General features: G+C 50.1%; 1 protein-coding gene across 5 annotated transcripts in view; it reads left to right on the plus strand.

Moving 5' to 3' along the window:
- Positions 1-24,271, plus strand: part of TRAK1 (trafficking kinesin protein 1) — a 98,064-nt gene that overhangs the window by 26,873 nt on the left and 46,920 nt on the right. For 4 of the 5 annotated variants that reach the window (XM_080934873.1, XM_080934874.1, XM_080934875.1 and 1 more), the window contains exon 2: positions 44-238. The gene's annotated coding sequence lies outside the window, so the exon portion shown is untranslated. Of the gene's footprint in view, positions 1-43; positions 239-24,271 lie in introns of those variants that run through there. The other variant, XR_013975483.1, reaches the window with a different exon arrangement.

Raw genomic sequence — 24,271 nt, forward strand, 5'->3', positions numbered from 1 at the left:
CAGATGGCCAGGATGGATTCTCACTCAGCCTTCTTCTCTCCAGACGTGTGCAACAGCACCAACCTTCCAGAAGTGGAGATCATTAGCCTGCTGGAGGAGCAGCTGCCCCATTACAAGCTAAGAGCGGACACCATCTATGGTTACGATCACGATGACTGGCTGCACACACCCCTCATCTCCCCAGATGCCAACATCGACCTCACAACCGAGCAGATCGAAGAGACGCTGAAGTACTTCCGTAAGTAGTCGGCGCCATGTGCGGGCGCAGTAACGCGGTGCCAAGCCCTTCCTTGTGCCTCTTGGTGGGGTCTGTGGTGTTCTGGCTCTGTTGGCTGTGGAAGGATAATCAAGAGGGATGTGATATTAGGGGTTAGTCATGTTACTGTCTTCTTGGTTTGTATGAATTGTGGGGACCAAGCATTTTTGTTTGAAACACACAGAATAACTTCAAGTTATTCCCATGTGCCTTCTTTTTCTGGTTTAAAAAAAATACTAACTTGTATTTATTGTGTAATATTTTATACGCTTATACGCATGCTTGCCTGCCTGTAAGTACGTGCATCCTGTCGCACTCAGTGCCTGAGAAGGCCACAGAGGAGTTGGATGCTCTAGAATTGGAGTTACGCCGGTTGTGAGCCGTCACGTGGGTGCTGGGAATTGAACCTTCTGTAAGAGCAACTAGTGCTCTCTAACTACTAAGCCACCTCTCCATCATGCCCCAGTAAGCCCCCATTGAGAGTGGATCTGTTTGCATTTAAAAGCCAAACACTGCAAGGAAATCTAGGCAGCTTCCCTCAGTGTAGACATAGCAAGTCCTGACTGTGCGGAAGCTGCTTAAGCTGGAATTCCAGGAGCCAAACCATTGCTGCAGTACAGAGTTCCACCTCTAGGTGGCAGAGCTGCTTCCTGTCGGGTGAGCGTATGCTTAGGCCTAGAGGTGAGGAAGGGAGGGAGAGCCATCCAGGTAGTACACACAGTCTTTATGAGCTTTCCTGATAACCTGTGCCAATAAGAACGGAAATAGAATAATCCAGGCCTAGAGTATCTGGCATGCCTCATAGTGGGGTCAGAAGTTTTTTGTGAGTCAGTTTTGTTTGGTCAGGGTGTCTATACCAGCAAGGAGGGAGTGTAGGATTGTGCATGGAAAACCAAGTCACTTGCCTGTGGTTCTGTATTTTTTTCTACTGTGGAAGTCCACAGTATAATTTGAAATAATCATTTGTGAGAGAGTCTGTCGTGTGACTTGTTCTTCTGTTGGAGCCTCTTTGTTGTCTCTGCGGTGGGAGGTTCCTGGTTTCTCCTCTCACACATTGATTGGCCATGGCCATGCGCATTCGCTACGGACAGGCGCATTGGTCACAGACATGCGCATGCGCAGTGTAATTGGAGTGTCATTCACGGCAGCACCAGACCCTTTGTAGCAGAAGTGACCTGTCGCATCCCTTTAAACATCTACAGGCAGGCAAGGCTGCTTTGATCTAGCACATGCACAGTTCCTGAGGTCTCTTTATCAGGAGACTCAAACAGGGATGTGTCATTTGTTTTCTGTTATACGCGTAAGAAAATGCAAAAGAAGCCCTGTGAGAATAACCGGTGGGAACCACAGTGTAAACTACAACTGGAGTTGCTGGGGTGACCACTAAAAGGTGCTTAAGGTTGGGTGTACCCAAGTCTTTTTGTGTATTATTTTCCTGTGGATTCTGTGTTTGGAGCTAGGTGGCTCTTTGTTAATGTTTATTAACTGGAGCTGGAGAGGTGGCTCAGCAGTTAAAAACACGTCTCTTGCAGAGGACCCGAGTTTGGTTCTCAGCAACCACATCAGGAGACTCACAACTGCTCTGTAGGAGCTGATGCCCTCTTCTGGACGCTGCGAGCACTGCACTCACACATGCATATACCCACATAGACATGGACAAATAGAATTTTTTAAAAAGAAAAAAAAAGTGATTCATTGAACAACCAGGTATTGACTTTGAAATGAAAAACTTAAGTTCTGTGACATACACCTACCCCAAATGGTAAAGAAAATTTAGACCGTTATGAATTAGTTATTTCCATTAACTTCCAACAGAAATGTAACATTGTTTCCTATGGTCAGACTGGAAGACTAGGCTGGGTGTTAGCTGTGGGATATGCAACTTTGTTACCAGAGGTCAGAGATGTCTGGATGCTACACTGCAGTGGTACTCTCTAAGACCTGCCTCTGCCCATCACTGGCGACAGATGCTGGGTGTGGTTCCAGCATGGTGGATGATTTTTTGAAAGATCTTCCTTAAGCAGCTCTTACATCAGCAGCTTTGGTTTTCCTTGTGTTTTCAGAACTGTAAGACACAGCTGCTGCTGTTTGCAGGGATGCGTGCAGGTGGTGTGTAGAGAGCAAGCCCTGCTTTGTACCTGGTGTCCTGGGTTTTTATTGATTTTTTTTTTATTTGTTGTTTGTTTATTATCAAGACAGGGTTTCACAATATAGCCCTGGCTGGCCTAGAACTCAAAGAGATCCATCTGCCTCTTCCTCCTGAGTCTTGGGATTGAAGGTGCACACCACCGTGCCCGACCCTACTTCCTATTTATGCGTTTCGTGTGTGTGTGTGTGTGTGTGTGTGTGTGTGTGTGTGTTTTATATGTGTGCTCATATATATGTGTGTGCACATAGAGGCCAGAGAATGGTGTCGTCTTCTTCTATTCCTCTCCAATAGATTTTTTTTTTTTTTTTTTTTTTTGGTGTTTTTTGTTGTCATTGTTTCTGAGGTAGGTTACATTGTTACTCTGTGTCCCTGGCTGTCCTGGAACCCAGAGATTCACTGGCCTCTGGTGCTAGGTTGGAGGTGTTTATCACCATGCTAGCTCACCTTGGACTTGGGGATGAGTAACTCAGCTTGACTGGCTGGTCCAGAGTCCCTGGGAAGCAGAGCTGGGATTGATCCCTGACCTTCATGTGTGCACTGCAGGCAGGTTATCCACAGTGCCACCATCCCTGCCCTGTTTTGGTTGTGTGTATCTGTTTACATATCTGTATCCCAGGAGACACATGACTCAGGACAGTGAGTCACCAGCGTCGAGCCGCTGTGGGTGGCTAAGAAGACATTGTCCACTGGTTCCCTTCTAGGTCTACTGTGGGCTTTGTGTAGGGCAGTGCCTACTGTTTCTGGTGGAATTGGGGATATAGGACTCCCTAAGGTGAGAAGCCAGAAGGGGTAGTAGTTACATCTTATTGTAAGAACAGTAGGTACATCTTGGCCACCATGTCTGGGGGTAAGACCCCACTCCACCCCCAGTAGACAGTCAGGCTCTGCCTCTGAAGCTGACCTGGCTGATGAGAAGGAACACTGCCCCATCTTCCTTCCTGAGGAGAACCTCCTTCCACATTGACCTTTCCACAGTCTCTTCAGCATCCCCACAGCCAGCTTCCCATAGACCTGAGAAATGCAGAGGGTGAGAACGGCTTACACAGTCCGTGTGCACCTGAGTACGGGACATTTGAGGTCAGCCGGATAAACAGGAGGTGAGAGTGTCCGTGCCGGGCACTTCCTGTGTGCACGGTCTTCTTACCCACACTCCTGATGTTCCTACTCTGTAGGATCCTAGGAATCAGAAGTTAGGGAGCAACCCCAAAGATACACAGAGAAAAGGCATGCTGACACTCTAGCATGGGACACTTGGTCACATCCCATCCACTGTTGGCTCTTCTTTTCTGGCCTCTGACACAGATTGATCCAAGAAGGAATTCTTTACCACACCCAGGTCTGCTGACCACCTCAGAGGTCACCTGGGAAAGAACAGGCCCTGAAGCAAACAGGTTTTGGAATGTCACCGCAACCTTTGCTTTTGGTGTGCAACCATCCAGCCAGCCAGTGTGTGCAGGGTGAGGCAGGCGTTCCTTCCAGCTCTAGAGTTCTTGCCTGGGATTTTCTGACTAGGAAGGTGGGCACATCTCTATTGTTTGAATCTTCTCCATGTCCTAGCCCAGGACTGTGGCAGGCGCAGGCTGCTGCTGAGGGCAGTGAGGATGGTGGCCTCCCCTCTGGGAGGCTTCCCACTGCCGCCATGCTTTTTCAGTAGGGAGGACCTTGGTGCAGGTCCTGTCAGCTTCAAGTCTCCTGGCAGAGTTGGCTGGTTGTGGGAGCTCGAGGTCTACTGTGCCCTTCCATTCCAGCCCCCAACCCCCAGCTGACCTCACATACTGAGGAGCCTTTGTATCTAGAGAGCTTCTACTGTGGAGGGTACTAGTTAAATATGAAGAGCCTTATCCATTGTTTGCAACAGTGACCCTCTCCCCCTCCCCTTCCTTGTCTTGTCTTCCTACCCCTGTTTTTTCTCCTCCCCTTTGACTCCCCCTTCTCTTCCTTCTTCTTCCTCCCCAAGCTTCTCCTCATCCACCATCCATCATTCCTGCCTCTTCAGAACTCACCTCCTTGACTCTTGTACAGCTTCTTGAACTCACCGTCGCACAGGCTGGCCTTGAACTATGGTCTCCCACCGCCATGCCTGGCTCAAATGTGTATTTCATACATAGACTTTTTCACTTCTCTTGATGGGCGCTTATCTTTTTAAAAAGCTGAATGTGAGTTATTTGTATGTTTGTTTGTTTGGGAAATTGGTTGATAAAGCTTAGGGTTTCCTCTTCCTCTTCTTCCACCACCAGATCCCTCTGCTTCTGGGTGTCAGACCTAGCAGCATGGCGTATGTAAGTAGTTTGCCCCCCAACCACCAGATTTGGGGGCCCATGTTCCTCCATATTAGCTGGCTCAGATGTCTGTGGGAATTGAAAGTGAGGAGTGTGGCCAGTCGAGGTTATGACAGCGATACCCAGCTGCGGGCCTGGGCACCGGTGCTGTGGGAACGGAGCAGCCTCTCAGGGAGGTGCATGTGAGAGAGTGCCCGGCTGCCCTTGGGTCCCTGGGCAGGGTTTCTGGAGAGCAGCGCATGCTGGCGGACCCATGTCTGTCACCTGGCATCTTTCATCCTTTTTGATCAAACTGGACTCCAACATTATCTTTCTCTGCTCAGGAACAACACGGCTGGCAAGCTGTTCTGTACAGACTGTTTTTCTTTCTTGTGTCAGTCAATCCGGCAAGTCTGAGACAGAACTGGACCCAGCTTGGGTAGCAAACTGACAAGACAGCCCCACCCCCTCCCTCCTCATGGGCAGGGTTTGTGCAGGAGCAGAATTAGGGGCCTTTTTCTTTCCCGAGCCTATAGCTCTGAAGTGTCGGCCTCATCTGTGTACCAGTCACAGGCCTTCTGTGCTGACAGGTGGTGACCTCAGATCCGCTTAGGCTTCTTGCTGATGCCAAGATACATCCTCTTCCCGCCCTTCCAGCGAGGGAGTTGATGCTGATGACAGCCGCCACAGGCCCAGGCACCGGGCTTTGCCCTCTCTTTGGTAGCAGGTCCTCATGAATGGTGACTTCCACCCTTTCCTTCCCCGGGTGGTGGGGCTGCCTGTGCCTGGAGTAAGAAGGGACAGTTGGCATCAAGCTGTTCCTTGCGGACCGCCTGCTGTCATGAGCTCTCACTGGCTGGCACTGATAGTCTCCCCAGCGTAGATTGGGAAGAAAAAGCTGGAGCGTTGTGCTGAGTGACTGATGGCAGGCCTGTTCCCTCGCCAGGCCCTCCCTCTCTTCTGCCTCCATCCTGCTGGGCAAAGATGCTTTCTGAGGGCCGGGAATGTGTTTCAGAGAGGGTTTCAGATCTGCAGCAGGGCTCCTGTTTAAGCATGTTTCCTCTCTGTGCATGGCTGTGCTTACACGTGCATTATGTATGCGTTCGCATGTGTGTTGCTACACCTGCGGGTATGGTGGGGAGCTAAGAAGGCAACTCCAGCCATCCTTCCTCAGGCTCTGTCCACATTTTTGTTTGAGACTTGGTCTCTCATTGGCCTGGAACTTACCATATATACTAGGCTGACTAAGCAGTGAGCCCCAGGGACCTGCCTACTTCCTTCTCGTGGGGACTAGTGACATGCACAGGCCACCATACATGGCTTATAAAATACTTTGTGTATTTGGTTGTCACACTTGCACGCATACTTGGCCCCCATAGAGGCAGAAGAGGTCCTCAGATCCCTGGAACTTGACTTACAGACAATTGCAAACCATCATGTAAGTGCAGGGACTTGAACCCAGATCCTCTGGGTGCCTCTCTGCAGCCCACTCACCCTTTTTAAACGTGGGTTCTGGGTGTCAAATGTGGGTCCTTGTACTTGCTTGGTAAGTGCTTCACAGACTGAATCACCCCAGCAGCCCCCAGGAGTCGCTCAACTGTTAAAGAGGTTGCTATTCTCCAGTAGTTACCTTAGCTTTGCAGCGCTCTAACAGATGCCCACACAGCTGTGGCCTAGAGCAGTAGATACGGGTTTAGTTCTGGTTCTGAAGGTCAGGAGCCTGGAGTCCAGGGGGCCATGTTTGCTCCTTCAGGGTGCTGAGGGAAACCTCAGGGCTTTCACCTGCTCTCATGACTCCTGGGCTTGGGGACACTGCCTCAGTCCGCCCTCCTGTGACTTGCCACTTTCTTTAAGGAACCTTGCAGCTGGATTTGATCCCCTTTAATTTAGGATGATGCCTCCTTGAACACCTAATTTTGGCCCATAGCTTCTGGTGGTAAATCTTTTTTCTTTTTAAATTACATTTTCTCTCTGTCTCTGTCTCTCTCTGTCTCTGTCTGTCTCTCTGTCTCTGTCTCTCTCTGTCTCTGTCTCTCTCTCTCTCTCTCTCTCTCTCTCTCTGTGTGTGTGTGTGTGTGTGTGTGTGTGTACCACCTGCAGGAATCAGCTCTCTCCCTCCACCATGTATGTCCCACTGATTGAACTCAGGCTGTCAGACCAAGTGGCAGGTGCTTTTACTCACCGAGCTGTCTCGCTGGCCCCGGAGGTAAATCTTCAGACGGGTCTTCAATCCTCAGTCTGGTGTTCTCTGAAGTGACAGGGTTTGTACCTAGATGCCTTGGCATAAACCACCATCCCAACCTCAGGATACCCCGACCTGGAATCTACATACAAGGTCTGCCAGTGTCTTGCTGCAACTGTTAACTGTGACTGTTAGTAGGTCTTTTGTACTTTGATCTCAAGAATTCACCCCCATGGCACCCCCAGGAAGGGCATTCTGCTCTCTTCTGGAACCTGGGTGACCCGTCATCTTGCTGCCCTGGGTCTGACCCTCCTGACTGCGTGATTTACGCCCACAGTGCCAAGCTTTTCTGTTCTTGGTGCCTGGTATAGTCATAGCTACCTTGCTCAGAGACACACTGAACAACGAATGCTTCAGGAGGCTGGGTGGCAGGAACAGAGCAGCGAGGCACACCTACCCAACTTCCTAAGGTGGATTAAAATAGCTCCCTGTTTGTCGCTGTCCTGTGTGTCTGAGCTGGTGCGTTCCCTGCCTGCCTTTCTTTGGACAGTCACTGTGGCGTCATGGCTTTCGAACACACCACCTGTTCCTTTTAGGTATAATTAGCTGTATTTCTTGTATAATACTTAAATTCTCACAACTTGGTCCAACTCTTCTAAGCTGGCTTTTTGTCCATCCTCTCTTCATCTCAGGCCTTTGCGTCCTCAGAACCTGGGCTTGTTCACTGTCACGGTTCCCCCATGCTCCAGGCTCGGCAGGGACCTGTGTTTTCCCTGATCCCAACAAGGGTACTGAAATGACATAACACTGGTAGGTCTCCCTCCCTCCCTCCTCTGTGCTCCCACTTCCTTTCCCTCTCTGTCTGTGTGTGTGTGCGTGTGTAAGTGGGTGTGTGGTGTGGTACCTGCATGCATGTTAGCACCTGTGTGTGCACGCATGCATGCATGTGAAGACCGGAAGTTGTCATTCCTGGATCAGTCTCCACTTGCTACTGTGTCAGGATCTTTCCCTGAGCGGGGAGCTCACCTGCTCTGACAATCGATCCCCTTTCTGCCTTCAGAGTGCTGGGGTTATATGTGGGGTCACATGCTGGGAACCCAAACTTGGACCTCATATTTGCGCCGCAGTTACCCCACCACAGGCCCATCCCCCAGGTTTTTAAACATTAGAATGATTTGGTGCAAGTTGTGGCCTTGCTTGTTGTTTGGCGGTGTTCGCTGTGCAAAGCCAGCCTACCACATTCTCTCTTCTGCTGCTGAGGTCCATGTACTTGGCATTGTGTGTGCTGTGGATGCTTCCGAATGGTGTGCTTTCCTCGTCTGCCTAATCACAGCTGGGGCTCTGAGTTGCTCATGCTGAACGTTTCCCTTTTTATGGAGGTAGTGATGAGGATGCTTGAAACTAGCACTTCTTGCTAGCTTGCTGTATCTTAAACTCATGCCACACAAGAACACCAGTCACCCCATGTAAGCCTCGCCCCATTCCTGTAGCAGGTACTGATATCCCGTCCACTTAGCAGAAGACAGGGGTGTGTCCAGCAGGGCCTGAACCAAACCTCCAGCTGCCTCCACAAGCCCAGGCTCTCTCTGAAACATCACTGCATCCACCCGTCTGTTAGCTTTCACGTGTGTATGTGATAGGGCACAGATGAAATCTTAATGCAGTTCACGCTCTACAAGACAAGTGTGCCCTGCCACAGTGAGAGGAATCTCCAGCTTCGTTGGAGATTTCTGAGTCGCTCTAAGGAGCTTCGATTTCTTGCTTCTTTATTTTATTTTTTAAGTTACTTGTGTGCATGTGTCTGGAACTTTACATCCCTATGAGTCCAGATATCAACATTGGGTGCCTTCCTTTTCTCTGCCTTATTTTGGGAGATAGAGTTCCCCCAAAGATATTAAAATGTATATTTACAGTTTCAGAATTTTCATGTAAAAGCATTTGTCATTGTTGTGGGAAGACATTTTTGATGGTCAGATTTGGAGGTCAGAGGATGGAGCTGCTGGCATCTAGTACATTAAGGGGTGCCGCAGAATGTTCTGGAATGTCAAGAACAGTCTTCTATAAAGAAAGAATTCTCTGAGTGCCGAGTGGGGAGGGGGGGTATGCTTCTTGGCTAGAGCTTAAACCTACAGTAAGTCTAAAAAGATCTGTTCCATTGTTCATTGCTCCAGTTTTATAATGAAACATTTCAAGCATGCCAAACACTTAGAATTAAACCTATTCACTTGTTTGTTTTTTTAATGGATTCCTTGTGTTTCTGTAAGGACTTTCAAAGCCCCACTCTAACAGTGTCCCCAGGGGCATCTGCCTCTTGGTAGCTGTTCTTGATCACACACCTAAGGGACAGTAAATTAAGTGACACAATATGACATGGGACTCTTTATGTTGACTTTCCCTTCAGTTCGTTTGCTGCTACTTTGGGAGAAGTTTGAGTAAAGACACAAGCAGTACAAAATGTAAGTGAAATATCTTCTGGGGCATCCATTCAGTCTCCGTTAAGTGGCGATTTTAACTTTTAAAATTAAGAAAAAAATTAGGAAGGGCCGTTAAATTTTTTTAATTAAGGAAAGAAAACGAAAAGTCAATCCTTTGCAAATTTTAAAAGGCTGCCCTTTTTAGATGCAGGGGGGAAACAAAAAACCCCAACTTTCTGAAGTGAGGGGGCACAGGAACCAGGCCTTTCACCTGATAGAGGGGGTGGTGCCTCTAAGCCACGCCCACATCCTTCCCTCTCCCTGCATGGCAACCTCTGCTCCCAGAATCCTTGGAAGACATTTCCTTCATCTCTGTATCATTTTTCAGAGCTGGCCAGTTTCTATGGCAACAGTTAGATTGAAAGCTGAGCAGCGAGCAGGGGGCGAGGCTTGAGCGAGCCAGCGGGTGGTGGTGTGTGGCTCTGACGTCACCCTTGGGGCCTCTGGATAGGATGATTCCAGCTACTCCCTTTCAGGGCTGCTGTCCAGTGCGCTTCATCAGCCGGGCCTGCGGGGTCTCTCAGTGCTCTGCAAACTGCCTCCCTTTCCTCTGCCTCCACCACCCCAGCCCCCGTACAGTCTTTTTTTCCTCTTCCCCCTCGACCATCCTGGCTCCAGACTATCATTAAGAATGCACAACCAAATTCTGCAGTGTTTGGGGATGTTCGTCTGCCGGGCGTTCTGGAAGGGCAGGGAGGCATGGCAGCGTTTGACTTGACAATTCATGGCGCCGTGAAATCCGTTCCTTCCTCTGCGAGAATACTGACTATGCAGAAATTCACTGACACGGATTATTATGAACTGGATTGGTATTATGAAGAATGTTCAGACGGTAATTAAGGCCTCTTTGGGAGAGCGGGCTGATCGGCGACATTGTATCTCTGGGGATAAGGGGTGGGAGCAGGAGAACTGACATGACCAGAAGGCAAGGCAAGCGTGACAGAGGGAATAGCAGGTGGGCAGGGCTCTCGACAGAGGGTGACTTGCTGTGCACACTCATTTGCTTAGAATGATGAGATAGATGGCTTTTGGTATGCTGGGTTCTGGGCTTGCAAGCATGGGACCTCTCTCTGTGTGTGTGTGTGTGTGTGTGTGTGTGTGTGCATGCGTGTGTGCGTTTCCCCTGTGCTCTGCTCAGGGTACTTGAGGCTGGAAGCCTGTGTTCAGGAGGTCACCAGTAGGAAGGCCTAGAAGAATCTGCCCTTTCCTGAGCTCAGACCTTGGGGCTGGGGGCTGGAGGAGCCCGGGGAAGGCAGAAACGCTCCCCCAGCAGCGGGTGAGTCAAATGAATTTTGCTGGCTGCATTCAGCACAGATGGGGCCTGGGTGACGATGGAGGGAACAGGGAGAGAATACACCCTTCTGGGACCATCAAGGTTTGTAAGGAGGGTGTGGCTCACTTGAGAGGATGCTGCTTGGTGGCTGAGGTGTGTGGCTGGACAGGAGTCAGCAGGCTTCGAGTACAAGGAGCACAGTGTTGAGAGGTATTCTGGGAGGGCTTGCCAAGGAGGGTCTGTGTTGGAGGTAATGTTGTGGATTTTAGGCTTTTGCCTTCTTAGGTGCTCTTTGCAAATGACCCTTAAATCACAGGCCTTTACCAAAACAAAAAAAAGGTGGTGGCGGGGCGGGGGGGGGGGGGTGGTGGTGGGCAATTAAATGTCTACTTTGGAGGTGTGTTCTTCGGTGGCGAAGTCCTCCACTCCCCTCAGGTTCACTAATAGGTGAGGTGAATGATCATTTATTGCCTCAGAAGTTTCTGATTGCTCCAGGCATTGACTATGTTTGAAGATGTGTGTGATGTAACAGGCCGGAAGCTGGCCTAGTTAGTAGACAGCTGTGGGATTATCTCCTCGTCCTCAGACATTTGGCTGCAACAGGGAGGCCAAGAGGTTTTCTTGGGACATGGCTCTTAAAAGGCATAGAGAAACTTTACCCCGGCCCCTGGCGGTACGTAGTGTTGGCACGTGAGTCTCTCGGATGTTCGGAGGTTCTGGGTGACGAGGAGAATGGGGTGTGCCCGTCGACTTGTGGGAAAGGAGGGTGGAGCCTTTGGCTATATAACGTTTTCCATCCTCCTACGATGCTGTAAGGGGCAATATTGCGTTCTGCCTTTCGGAAGCCACCGTTGACCCCTTCTTGTTTCCTAGGTGATTGGAGGCTCTATGAATTTTAGAAACCATTCATTGCATCCCCAGTGTCCCATTGGTTTAGAGAGCTCGGGTTCCAGTGGGTGGATTGGGCACATCCCTGAGCCATCCTAGAAGTTGGGGAGGACGGCTTAGTGTCTGGACCCCATGTGCTGTCCAGTTCTCAGGGAAGCCAGCGGCTCAGTGCCCACCTGGAGAGGCACAGGAGACCTGTTCTTGTCTGGAGGCCACCAGGATGCTCTTACTTCACGTTCTCAGAGGAGCTACTTGGCTCTAGGCATCCTGATGGGTCCTTTCCAAGAGCAAGGGAAATAGAAGAGGGGATGGCCACGGCCCCAGGCTTGATTGCTAATTGATATTGATTGTCATTGCCATCTGAGTAGGTAGAGAGCAAGATCTTCGACCTTTTTACCTCTGGTCCTGGGACAAGCGGCAGGTTCTAAATCTCACTGTAGATAGCAAAGTATGATAAAAGGATGGGGCCTAGGAATGACTGACAGATGCTGGTTTCGGGTCACCATTTTTCCTCCTTCTTGTATGTGTATGGGCACACGTGGGCAACAGTGTCCTTGTGGAACTGGTTCTCCGTCCACCACGGTGTAGCTCCTGGGGACTGAATCCAGGTTGCCAGTCTTACACAGTGAGTCCTTGTCCTCACTGAGCCGAGCTGCCTCCCCTCCTGCTGCTGGGTTTTTCCTGGCTTTAGGCGGGTTAGCCTGAAAATGACATTTTCTTTGGTTATGTGGATCTCTCGAGCAGCAAATCGTTAGACACTTGCCTTTTCTGTCCTTATCAGTTGGCCTTTGAATCAATACTGAGATATCGAAAGTTGAGTCAAGTGTTTCGAAACAGTATGAAGTCATCGTTCATGCCAGAGGTCCTGACTCCGCATGGTGGATAGTTGCACCGGAGAAGGGACGGACCCGCCCCCACCCCTCCCCCACCCACATCCTACAAGGCGAAGTTTAGAACCAGCTGTACTCCCTCTTGGTCTTCAGTCACCAGGAGAGCCTCCCCTGGTGCTGTGTCCGGCTCCCACCTCGGTTTCAGATGTGTTGGTCTTGCTCTACCACACTGAGGGTCTCAGGACCCGCATCCACACAGGGTTCACGGCATTGTTATTCTTTGCAGAATCCATCCACCTGTACCCCGAATTCAGGTTCTAGACTCCGAGCCAGACCGTGTTAGTTACTCTCGTTGGGGAAAGTGTTGTTGGGTTTTATCTTTTGGACAGGTTCTCTTGTAGCCCAGGCTGGCCTTAAACTTGTTTTGTTGTCAAAGAAGACCTTGGAATTTCTGGCCCTCCTGCCTCCATCCACAGAGGGCTAAGATTATAGTGTAAATGTCACAAGTGAGGTCACCAGGAAACGACCCTCTGCAATGGGCCAACCATGCTCTGTGCAAACAAGTGACAGCTGGACCCTGAGGCATGGCAGCTGATGGATGAAGCCAGCCCCTGGTGAAGGGGGATGAGTCCTGTCAGCTCACTCCAAGGAGAGGGAAAGACAGATGTGCCAAGTCTTAGCTTCTGGGGAATCTGTGTGGAACTATGCGTGGGTTTTGGTTCACACGGCTTTTCTGTAAATACAGCTATGCCCGGAGAAACGTGCAGAACCACTGCTTAGTTCTGGGGAGGTGCGCTGCGCCTTTAAGAGCTTTCATGAGGGAGTACAGGAACTTGTGTTTTGATTTCTGTGGTCTTGTTTGAGCACACTTTAAGTAATCGCCCTGTGTTGCCCTGCTGGGTACTGAGGTTGCTGATGTGAGCCACACCTGGCTTTGGAGAAAGATTTTTAAACTGTGATGTCCTCTTAAGTTGTGTGTGTGTGTGTGTGTGTGTGTGAGTGACATGTGTAGGTAGATGTGTGACTTGGACCCTCAATTTAAACGGAAAGATGAATGTAACTCACTGATTGGGGCAGTCGTGAGTTTTTCTGAACGAGCGAAATGAGCCTTTATTGTCCTTATCTTCTGGGTACAGCATCCTCCACGTCCAGCAGCCCAGATACTTGCTGATGAGTCACGAGCTGGGTGGAAGGTTCTCCATACGCCCTTCCCACAGTTTGGAGTAACCAACCAGTTTTCTCATCTGGAAAAGCTCGGATACCCTAGCTCACTATCTCTTAAAGTTAATCAGTAAGCATGATTTGATAATGTTCTTTAAGATTGAGCTATGTTTTTTACTAAGTGTGTGTGTTTGAGACACAACCTTGCTGTGTAATGCAGGCTAGCCTTGAACTCCTTGGTGTTGGGAATCTAGGCGTGTGCTACCACGCCTGACTCTTGGAAGCATTGTGTTTAAAAGCTGTATACATAATTTTTCAAAAAAAAAATTGAAATTCTAATCTTGAAACCTGCCTGTGATTTTCTGTGAAGATGTCTTTTCCAAACACAATCTTAATGTGTTAAAATGGAACAATCATTTTGACGTTCTAAAATTTTAACCGAAGTAAAATCTGCCCCTAGTTGGAATTTTTAAGTAAAGTCTTTATCCTTCTGTGGCACCCTGCTGTTCACCCAAATCATACATGGTTTGATACTAGTCTCTATGAAGGAAGCAACTCAGCGTGGCCGGCTTTCTCAGGCAAGCGGGATCCCTAGTCCTCAGCCTTGCACGCAACTCTCTACATCTTGCTGCTCAGCTCTCTCTTCCTGGCTGCTCGGCAGGGGCAGCAGCCGGAGAGAGAGGTCAGCAGGTGTAGATTTGCGTGCAGCTGGGAGAAGGCTGGAGCCTGGGGACCACAGAGTGGGCTGTGATGCTCCAGCTGTGGTGTTTGGCCAGGGCCACCTCACAGAGAATCTGATTGTGACAAAAGTGCAGGGGATGGCTGTCAAGGTACACCTTAAACTGGTTTTTCCTTGGGGCACCATTGCGAGCTGTTAGGCGTTCAGTGTTTCCGTCTTGTTCTAGCAGTGAGAGGACTCTGGTTTTGTAGACACAGCTTGAAGGGGACGTGGGGTTTATACAACACAGACTGATGAGGGAAATACATACCACTTCTTATGCCAAGAAGGTCTGGGTGGTGATATGTAGTCAGGTGATGGTTCCTGAACATCCTTCTTCAGGATTCCTGCCCCTGGGTCCCCACAGTTTGGCTCTGCAGTCTCCTCAGAGGAAGTCTCTCGGCTCAGAGGTGTTGAGCAATGCTTCGCCTGAGCAACTCCTCTAGCACCAGCCCCTGCGCCTTCCTACAGACAGGTGTACCTGCTCCAGGCGTGGCTGGTGTTTTCTTTTGCAGTTGCTATGTAACTTTCAGGACGCTACCATTCCTCTTCTTCTCAAGGGGGAGAAAGGCCAAGAGCACACCTCAGGGCACCATACTTTCCTACCTGGCTCCCCTCTGTGTCCAGGGCATTTGGCAGGGTGCTGCCATTCCAACAGGTGCTCTGCCTGCCATGCTCCGCCTCCAGGGTCCTGTGAGCCACCCTGTCCTTCCTTCTTGAGTGATGCTGGGCGGGTGGCCCTGTGCACACCCGTCCACTCCGGCCGAGCCAGGGCATGTCTGCGACCCTGGCTGGAGCCCAGCATGTGCGCTTTGGGCCCTGGTGGCTCCTCTGGGCAGGTGGCCAAAGGCTCTCCCAAGGACGATCCCTTAGGACAATGTTTCAAATTTGGGGTGACTTCAACAATGTCTCTGAGAGACGTGGGAGTGGAAGAGGAATGTTTTGAATACTGCCGGGATGAAGAGAAGGTGGCCACCCATGAGCAGCCCGATACCTTGGACATCTTGGAGGATGGTAAATGCTACACTTTACCCCCTACTTGAGTCTTTCTTTTCCTGTGAGCGTCTAGCCAGGCCAGGTTGAATACTGATGTTGCCACATTCTTTTACTTTTTAAATAAATTTTTAAGGGAACAGGTAACAAAGGTTTGATGGCCAAGGAAGACTCCTGCCTAGGTAAAGCAGCACCCCGGGGCTCCTAGAACATCTCTGTATCCAGCTTCCCCAGCCTCCCCAGAAACCGCAGCAATGACTTTTACCCACTAGGATCTGCCTCAGCCTGTTCTGATCGCATAAACGGCATCGAGCAGGGTGTGAGGTTCTGCGTCCCTTGTCTTTGAGATCTCTCCAGTTCACCAGGTCTGGATTCCTGTTCGCCCATGTGATATCCCAGCACTGGCTCAAAGAGCGACAGTCCTTTGGTAACTCAGTGGTCTTTAGCAAGTTGATGGCTCTGGTGTACAAGTCACCCTTAAAGAAAACACATTTTCTACCTAGCAGAGAAAATCCAATTAAAAAAAAATTCAAATGTGGATTTCGTTGTCTATGGAGCCAGGGTATCGTAGGATTGTTTCTCACTCTGCTTCAGCCTCCGGAGTCCTGAGATTACAGGACTGTGCCGTCCCGCCCAGACGGGATTTATCTTTAAACTTTGAGGTACTTCAGAGATATCTCAGGGTAACATAGTAACCACCTGAGTGTGGGAGGGTCTGAGCATTCTTGGATGGGGAAGACAGGTTCCCTGCGGTGTGTGCCCAAGCATCCATGCGAGTTAACTCCAGCCAGGCTTCTGGGTTTTGCCTGCAAGCCGGAGAAAAAATGATTTTGGTGAGTGAGAACTGTCAAGTGCCTCAGGAGACTGTTCTCATGGCTCGGACTGCCTTTTCAGAAGTACCAAAAACCACCCCAGAGCTCAAGGTCTCTTCTCTTGAAGTTAGTGCCTTGAAGGTGCTGTTGCTATGTCACTCCTGGAGAGCTGAAAGCTCTTGGTTGCAGAGAAGGGTAGCGGGGCAGCCAGAGGAGCCTGCCTGCTGTCTCACCAGACTTGGAGACTGTGGAAGGCACAGCCGACTGACTGGCAGGGGCAGTGTTGAGGGAGGAGAGCCAGGCTGATGCGTGGTGGGGTGGGGTGGGGTGGGGGGTGACCGTCTGGTGTCTGGATTCTGATGGAGTCAGCACTTGTCAGGGCCCTGGGTCCTCATCAGGAGAGAGATCAGGAGAAGGCATGGTCTGTACCGTGGATCTAGGTCCAGCCCAGATAGCACTGGCTCTTTCTCCTGCCCTTTAAAACTCTGTGCTCCGGTGTGGCCCATGCCAGCGTGGCCCAGGAGCTGATTCAGAAACACAGGCACTGCCCAAGAGCCAGGGAGCCTGAATCTGCATTTTGGCAAGATTAAAAATGGTGCGTGTACATCAGTATCACTTTCAAACAGAAGAAGGTGATTTTTTTTTTAAAGCCATGATTCATGTGGTTCTAAATTGAAGGACATGCAGGACTCTGGAGTAGTGCCAGATGCCCTCAGAATGGAGGACAGGTGCACCGAACACCTTATTCACATGCACAGCCACACACGTGCATTCATACACACAGAGACATGTATGTGTGCACGCACATGCACATGAATACATATATAAACACACAGATACATATACACATACACAATCTATCACTCTATGCCCACATTGATATTTTTCAGTTGATATTGATAACTGAAGATCATCATGGGGTACTTGTTCTGTGCCAGGAACCATTTGAAGTATTTTATGTGGACTTTTAAAAGATAACGATTTGTTATTTGTTTGTTTTTTTGAGGCAGCATGTCACTATGTAGCCGTGGCTGTCCTGGAACTTGCTATGTAGACCAGACTGCCTTTGAACTCACAGAGATCTGTCTGCCTCTGCCTCTTGAGTGGTGGAGCTAAAGATGTGTGTCACCACATCCATCTTAAAAGATTTATTTTTATTCTGGGGTTTCTTTATTGTTTTGGTGTGTGTGTGTGTGTGTGTGTGTGTATGCATGTGATTACAGTAACCACAGAAGTCAAAAGGATATTAGATCTCCTACAGCTGGAGTTAGAGACAGCTGTGAGTCACTTGTGTGAGTTCTGGGAACTCAAGCCCTTTGCAAGATTGGCAAGCACCCCTAACCACCAAACCATCCTCCCAGCCCTGTGCAGATTCATATATTAGGCCCTTACAAGAACCTTGTGGGGTTAAGTATGCTAATCCCACCAAGCAGAACAGCTCTCTGCACCCACCCGTGCTAGCTGTCTCTCCAATTCCAAGCATCTTACAGGCGTTTCTAAGGCATAAACTTTCTTGGCTCACACTCCTGCTTAGAATGTAGTTGTGAGCCCAGCGGTCTGGGTGCTGTTCGTACAGTGCTCGCCCAAGTCTCTTGAGACTAGTGCGGCTGCTGGTGGGGACCTGGGTTGGAGGTTGTTGCTACTCTCACAGTCTTACCACAGACAGCTACCGTCACCTTCCCTAGTCTCTTCAGTCCCCTCATTTCTCCAGTAAGGTCTTCCTGGCTGCCCAGTTGATAACGTTCAGACAGTATGTTTTTAAAGATAATAACCTCACAAGACAAATGACACTTAATTGTCACTGAAATACAAGCCAACCTTTGGGGCTTGCTTTTGGCCCAACAGAACTCAATGGTTCCCATCGGCAAGGTGTGAGGTGTGGCTTCCTGGCTAGTTTTGCAGGAATAGGTGGTATTTCCCAGGGCACGTGGGCAGGACCAGGTAAAGTCACAGTTCTACCGATTGCTTTGTTTTAGGAATAGAAACCGTCTTAGGGTTTCTATTCCTGCACAAACATCATGACCAAGAAGCAAGTTGGGGAGGAAAGGGTTTATTCAGCTTACATTTCCACACTGCTGTTCATCACCAAAGGAAGTCAGGACTGGAACCCAAGCAGGTCAGGAAGCAGGAGCTGATGCAGAGGCCATGGAGGGATGTCACTTACTGGCTTGCTTCCCCTGGCTTCCTCAGCCTGCTTTCTTATAGAACCCAGGTCTACCAGCCCAGGGATGGCTCCACCCACAATGGGCTGGGCCAGGGATGGCTCCACCCACAATGGGCTGGGCCCTCCCCCTTGATCACTAGTTGAGAAAATGCCTTACAGCTGGATCTCATGGAGGCATTTCCTCAACTGAGGCTCCTTTCTCTGTGATAACTCCAGCTTGTGTCAGGTTGACACACATACCAGGCTACGGGTCTAAGAAGGGTAAGAGAAGCCGTCAGGGACTGGTGAGAGTAGAGGGAAGTGGTTGAGGAAGTCTTAACTACAGTGCTAGCTGGACTGAAGGAAGAAGCACTTTCAGTCAGACTGAAGCACGCATGGAATGAACAATCTGGTTGCTCACTCATGGCGGATGCTGTACGCTTTAGTTCATTGTGTCCTCCGAGTGACCTGTGGGTGCAAGGCACACTTTCTGACCTCAGCTGCTTACTCTTGGTGTGCAGTGTGGTGTTTTAGTGCATCTGATACTTTTCACCGAATCATGGTAAAGGAAAAAAAACTCCAAGGTTGAGATAGACATCCTCATTTTGCAGTCAAAACGTATGAGTTGGCCCTGTCCTGGGGGTTTCCCAACTATTAACCTGGGGCGAATATCCCGCCTGGGTTTACAGCTGAGGGACCCTGAGGGGGTTGATGTAAGGTCTACCTCTTCTGAGGTCCCAGAGACAAACCAAAGTTCCATTGCCCCAGAGTTCATCCTGGGACACTAGTTAGCATTCTGGGAGCACAGATGAGGGACATAGACTACAATGAATGACCCCAGAGCTGCCACACTTGAAGGTCTGTGTCTAGCATGAATAGTGGCTCCCCCATGGCTGCACAGAAGGAGCCCCATTCTCATGTCCTTCCCAGCCAGTATACTCTAGTCCCTCCCTGAGACCCCAAGCCTACATGCAGTTAGGACAGAATGGCATACATTAGTTAGAAAGAGGGACCGGACAGTCATGGGAGGGTCCCTGACCCTGCTCCACTTTCTTCTACGAGGGAGCATCAGCAGTCAGCAAGCTCCTCTGTGGTGATGTCTTGTAAACGGGCAAGGCTGAGCTCCTGAAGATGGAGTCTGTCTGTCTGTCTGTCTGTGAGGATAGCGCTGTCCCACAGACCCCACTGAGGCTGACCAAGCAGGGCCTTGTGAGTCCTTCAGCTATACAAGGCCTTCCCCATATGATTCCAGTCCCTTGTAGATCCCATGGTCACTTTACCTCCGGGACTCGGGCCACTGTGAAGCTGCAGCAGACGCAGGTATGCAGTGCTGTGTGGTCTGCCCAGATGACCTCTGCGCTACCAACACCCGCCCCACACCCCATCCTCTTCCAGGATGACATGAAGCAGAGCTGAGCAGTGTGAAGGAAGTGTTCCCAGCCTCTCCGTGTGAGAATCACACTGGTATGAGGAAGGAAGGAAGGAAATACCTGCTGAAGCCTCTTCAAGCCTGGCAGTTTCTCCAGGCCTAGCCCCAGTTGCAAAATAAGTTGTGAAAGTTTAGGTAGGCGTCTTCCAGGGTTGCTCAGAAACCAGGATTTGCAAAGAGGACACAGAAGGGGCTGGAGTGAACTGAGAGGCCCAATGAGAATGTAACCATCCCAAAAGCAAGACATTCCAAAGGGACTCTGGGGCTGCCCTTATGGGTATAGACTATGGGCCCCAAGAAGTGGGGACTTCCTCAGAGTCTCGTGGGGAAAAGCACAGGGTGGAAGCCTAGTGCCAACCAGTGGAAGGAGGTTGATAGTGTGTCAGACCACCAGGGAGCCTGGCTTTGGGACTGCGGTGGTGGTGAACCGCACCTTGACCTTGGATGCTTAGCTGAGGCATGCCTCTTGCCCCCTGTTTAAATCTCAATCTCATGTCAGGACCCTGAAAATGGATTCAGAGATCACTAGACCTCTTTAGTTTTCTCTCCAATATGGCCACATTGATTATGGCCCCCAACCCTGCTTTTTGCTGTTTCTTGTTTAACTGATCTATTGAGGACATGTAGCTGAACTTGGTATAAGAGGCTGTTGAGGTCTGGGTTCTGACACTAACAGGTTCGGGGTCCCTGAGGCAACAGCACATGCATCCTGCTATCCCCATAGTGGTCCCCCTGCATCAGAGAACAGGCGGTATTAACCACTTGCAGGAAGTTTTCAGTTGTGAGCACTAGCCAGATGTTAAAATGGGAAGACTCACAGCTACTTCTTGAAACCCAGAGCCCAGTGGAGAACCTTGAGTGAGCTCCCATGTTCGAGTCCAGGATGGTGTCTGCTGGTTAGCCAAGGTCTCCAGCCAAGCCCCTAGGGGATGCCTGGGAGGGAGTAAAACCAAGCATCTTCTTCCGGGTCAAAGGGACTCCTGGGCTGCAAGGTGGGGTGGCTCAGCCCTTACAGAGAAGGGGTAGGTCTGTGTGCAGAGCTGAGGAGCCTCCGTCCCGCTGACTGAGGACTATAATGTTGAGCAAACAGCAGGATGTGTGGGTGCCGCTTGGACTTCACAGGCGAGAAACAAACTAACCCTTGTTTATCAGAACTGTTGTGGGGGCAACAGCATCACCCCCCCCCAGGCCAGCCCTGTGCAGAGGTCCTCCACCATATCCTTCCACTCCTGGGTCCCACCTAACTACCCCCTCCCCCAGAGTCTTTGCCTGGTACTGCCTGCCTGTCAGCCACTCTTGTGATGTGCTAATGTATGTGTGTCTTAACTTTTCCACCAGCTCAAGAATTCCTTGAGGGGTCCATTTGTTTGCTCAAAAGATAGTGGTCTCTGGAAGTTCGTGGGGAAAACAGGTCCCCTCCCCCCATAATAGCTCTGAAGACACTTGGGTGGGCTCTTTTTGTAGGATGAAGGAGAGGGTATGCATATACACGTGGCCAAGTGCCAGGACCAAGGTACAGTCCCAGGAAGGAGCAGTTTGATTGTCTCCTCAGTAAAAGCCTTGGGGATAAGTGGCCACCATAAGTCAACACCTAGAGTTCCAGTCTGGGGTGAGGTCTGTCATTACTGCGTTGAGTCCTTGGTTACAGCTCACCTGTCCTAGAGCTAGAAACTCGGCCTCACCCTCTGTTTGATTTGTTATATGGAACTCCTGTTTGCACTGCAGGCTTGTTCTGGCTGTAAGTGGAACAGTGATTACAAAGTCCTCAGGTAGCATGTTGTTAATCTCAGTGATGGTCAGCTTCTATTTTTCTCTGCTCTGTGTGTGTGTGTGTGTGTGTGTACACAGGTGCTCATGCATATGTATGTAGAGGCCAGAAATTAACATCAAGTGTCTTCTTCAACCAGTCTTTACTTATTTCTGGGGATGGGATCTCTCTGTGAACCTGGAGCTCACTGATTGGCTCGGACCGTCCATCTCTCTGTCCAGCAACACTCAGACCCTGCCTCCACCCCCACCCAGCTTGAGGACTACCCAGCTTTTCACCTGGTTTCTAGGGGACCAGACTAAAGTGCTTGCCTGGCCAGCTTTGCTCACTGGGTTATGTGCCCAGCCCTCTCCTCTGACTTCAGTGACTTGCTTGGTGCCCTCAGCCTCTTGTCCCTACCAGGATGAGGGGAGGCGAGTCAATAAAGCAGTCACAGGTTTCAAGGCTGATGACACTTGGGAGCTGCTCTTGCTGCCTTCTCTCCACTTGGTCACCACACAAACGTGGTCAGGGCTTTCTGGATTGCTGATGTGGTGAACCTGGTTCTATCTAGGCTAGCCTCTGCCTGTGCTGCTGTTTTAGGGACACAATGTGCCTTTGTCTGGAAGCCAGCAGGCCAGACGCTCCTATGGTGTGGAGGAGCGTCCGCCACCTCCTGCTTGCTGAGGTCCCAGGTCTTGAGACTACTATACCTTTCCCAGCCACCTCCCCCTTTTCATTTCTTGTCAGTTTGTTTGCAGAAAGCCAGGTGAGGCGACTTAGGTGCATTTTGGGGTGGTGACATGTGTTCACCCCTCTCTGGAGCACTGGACATCAATGAATGCTCTTTGCAAGCAAAAGTATCTCTCCAGTTTTCTTCTGGGTATCACTGTGTCTGGTGCAGGGTGAGACTGCCTGCTGGTTCCTTCACCTTTGTTCCTGCATGGTTCCCTGTCTGGGAACACCACGGAGGCCAGAGAAGGCTTAGTTGGGCTGAGGGAACAAAGGAATGCTTTTACATTCCTGCATTGCTATAGGGAAGTGTTGGGATGTACTGTGGGTCAGTGGTCCTCGTTTGCATGTATTTGGTCACTGAGAGGACTTGGATGTCATTTGCATTCTATAAAATTCACCCATTGTTGCTGGGTGGCTTCATGATTTGTATAAATGCCCTGAATTGTGCAACCCTACCCATAATTCACATTTAGATGCTGCTCTTTTTCCTCCCTAGTAAGAACCTCACACACACATACACACACACACACACACACACACACACACACACACGTTTACACTTAGCCTCTGTCCTAAGCAAACTCGAAGGTGTAGAATCCTAGAACAAAGCGACATGTTATGTCTGACAAGGATAAGGATTTCGAGGTTTGTTTTTGAGTGTATTCATTCCACATTGCTCTTTAGGTCTAAGCAGTATTCCGTGGTATGGATTCGCCACGTCCTGTTCATTCGACAGCTAATGTGTATTGCTTCTGTTTTGCCCGTAATGATTGCCATGAACACTCATGCTCAAGTTTAGGCAGAAGCAAGTCTTCATTTCCCACCGGTAGATACTTAGGATGCTCAACAGACTCTGTGACCTTAGGTAGTCTATGTACCCTTCTTAGAGCCTTGGTTTCCCTGGCAACAAGTCCAGCTTCCTCAGCCCTATGTCTCTGTGGGGCTGCAAGGATGCAGTGATATGTTGCCATTGGTTTTCTGCCAGGTCTTCTTGGTCCATGCCATAGACTCGGGCACCAGAGGAGAGACGTGTGACTAGGGTGTCAGGTGCCCAAGGGACTTCCTTCTTGCTGGGCTGTGGAAAGAGCAGGAAATTCCCAGATGGAGACGTGAAAGAAAGACACACTTCCCAGAGGAAACAGCAGGTGTGGAGACCAGGGCAGACACCGGGAGTGGCAGAGCTGGGTACATACTAAAGGAGGACGTGAGCTCGTTAAGTCAAAGGCATGCTGACTAGCTTTACGTGAGACCTGGAAACCCGGTCCGCGCCGTGACTCAACCAGGACTTGTTAGGGAGCCTTGAGGCTGTGGCTCACAGGTGCTGGGCCTCCACCCACCGCTCTAGTGAACAGACTGTAGGATTTATGACGCTTGCTTCCTGTAGATCAAGGGCCAGACCGTAGTGATGTTTCTCACCCTGACACCTACTGCCGCCTCCACAGGGCATGTTGGTATTCCCAGGGTACAACGTTTTCTTACATAAATACGTTGTGTGTGTGTGTGTGTGTGTGTGTGTGTGTGTGCGTGTGTGTGTGTGTGTGTGTCATGGGGACTGAACTCAGGTCATCTGATTTAGCATCCAGTGTTTTTACCCATTGGGCCGTCTTTGCTGGCTGGCCTGAACTTTTTACAAGTTATAAACGATAAAATCCATTTTAGTAAGAGATGGATAATAAGGCCCAAGACCCCGACTTTCTGCTGTCTGCTCTAGCCTTTGCCAGTTGCATCTAGGTAATACCCCTCCTCACTCCTCCCACTCCTGCAGGTCTGACCCTGTGACCCCAACCACCATTGCTTCCTTCCCTCAGCCAAGGTCACTGCTGATTGGCATCACATCCTACCTGCACTTGGGAGGTTCGGTGGGGAGCTGGGGGTCTGCCAATATGTATTCTCAAAATTATTTGGGTCGTGGTTTAATTTGCATAAATATTACACCTTGATTTTGGATCCAGTCACCCCCCCACCCCCAGAACCTCAGCCTAGTGCCAGGTGTCCCTTTTTCTGGTCAGCCAGCCCAGGGTTATTCCCCAAGAAGAAAATCTTGGTCCCTTCCAGCCTCTCAAAGTGGAATCTCCCAAAGTGCAGTGCGGCCCAGCCAGGTCCCAGGAGGGCATCTCTGTCACCAGGCCTCCTGTGACCTGGTAGTGGTGTTCAGAGTTCATTCTACAGTGCTGTGACTGTCCCAAAGCCACGGTCTCATTGACAACCGATCTTCCTGCTGAT

The sequence above is a fragment of the Micromys minutus genome (genome assembly GCF_963924665.1).
Source record: "Micromys minutus genome assembly, chromosome: 21".
Taxonomy (NCBI): Eukaryota; Metazoa; Chordata; class Mammalia; order Rodentia; family Muridae; genus Micromys; species Micromys minutus.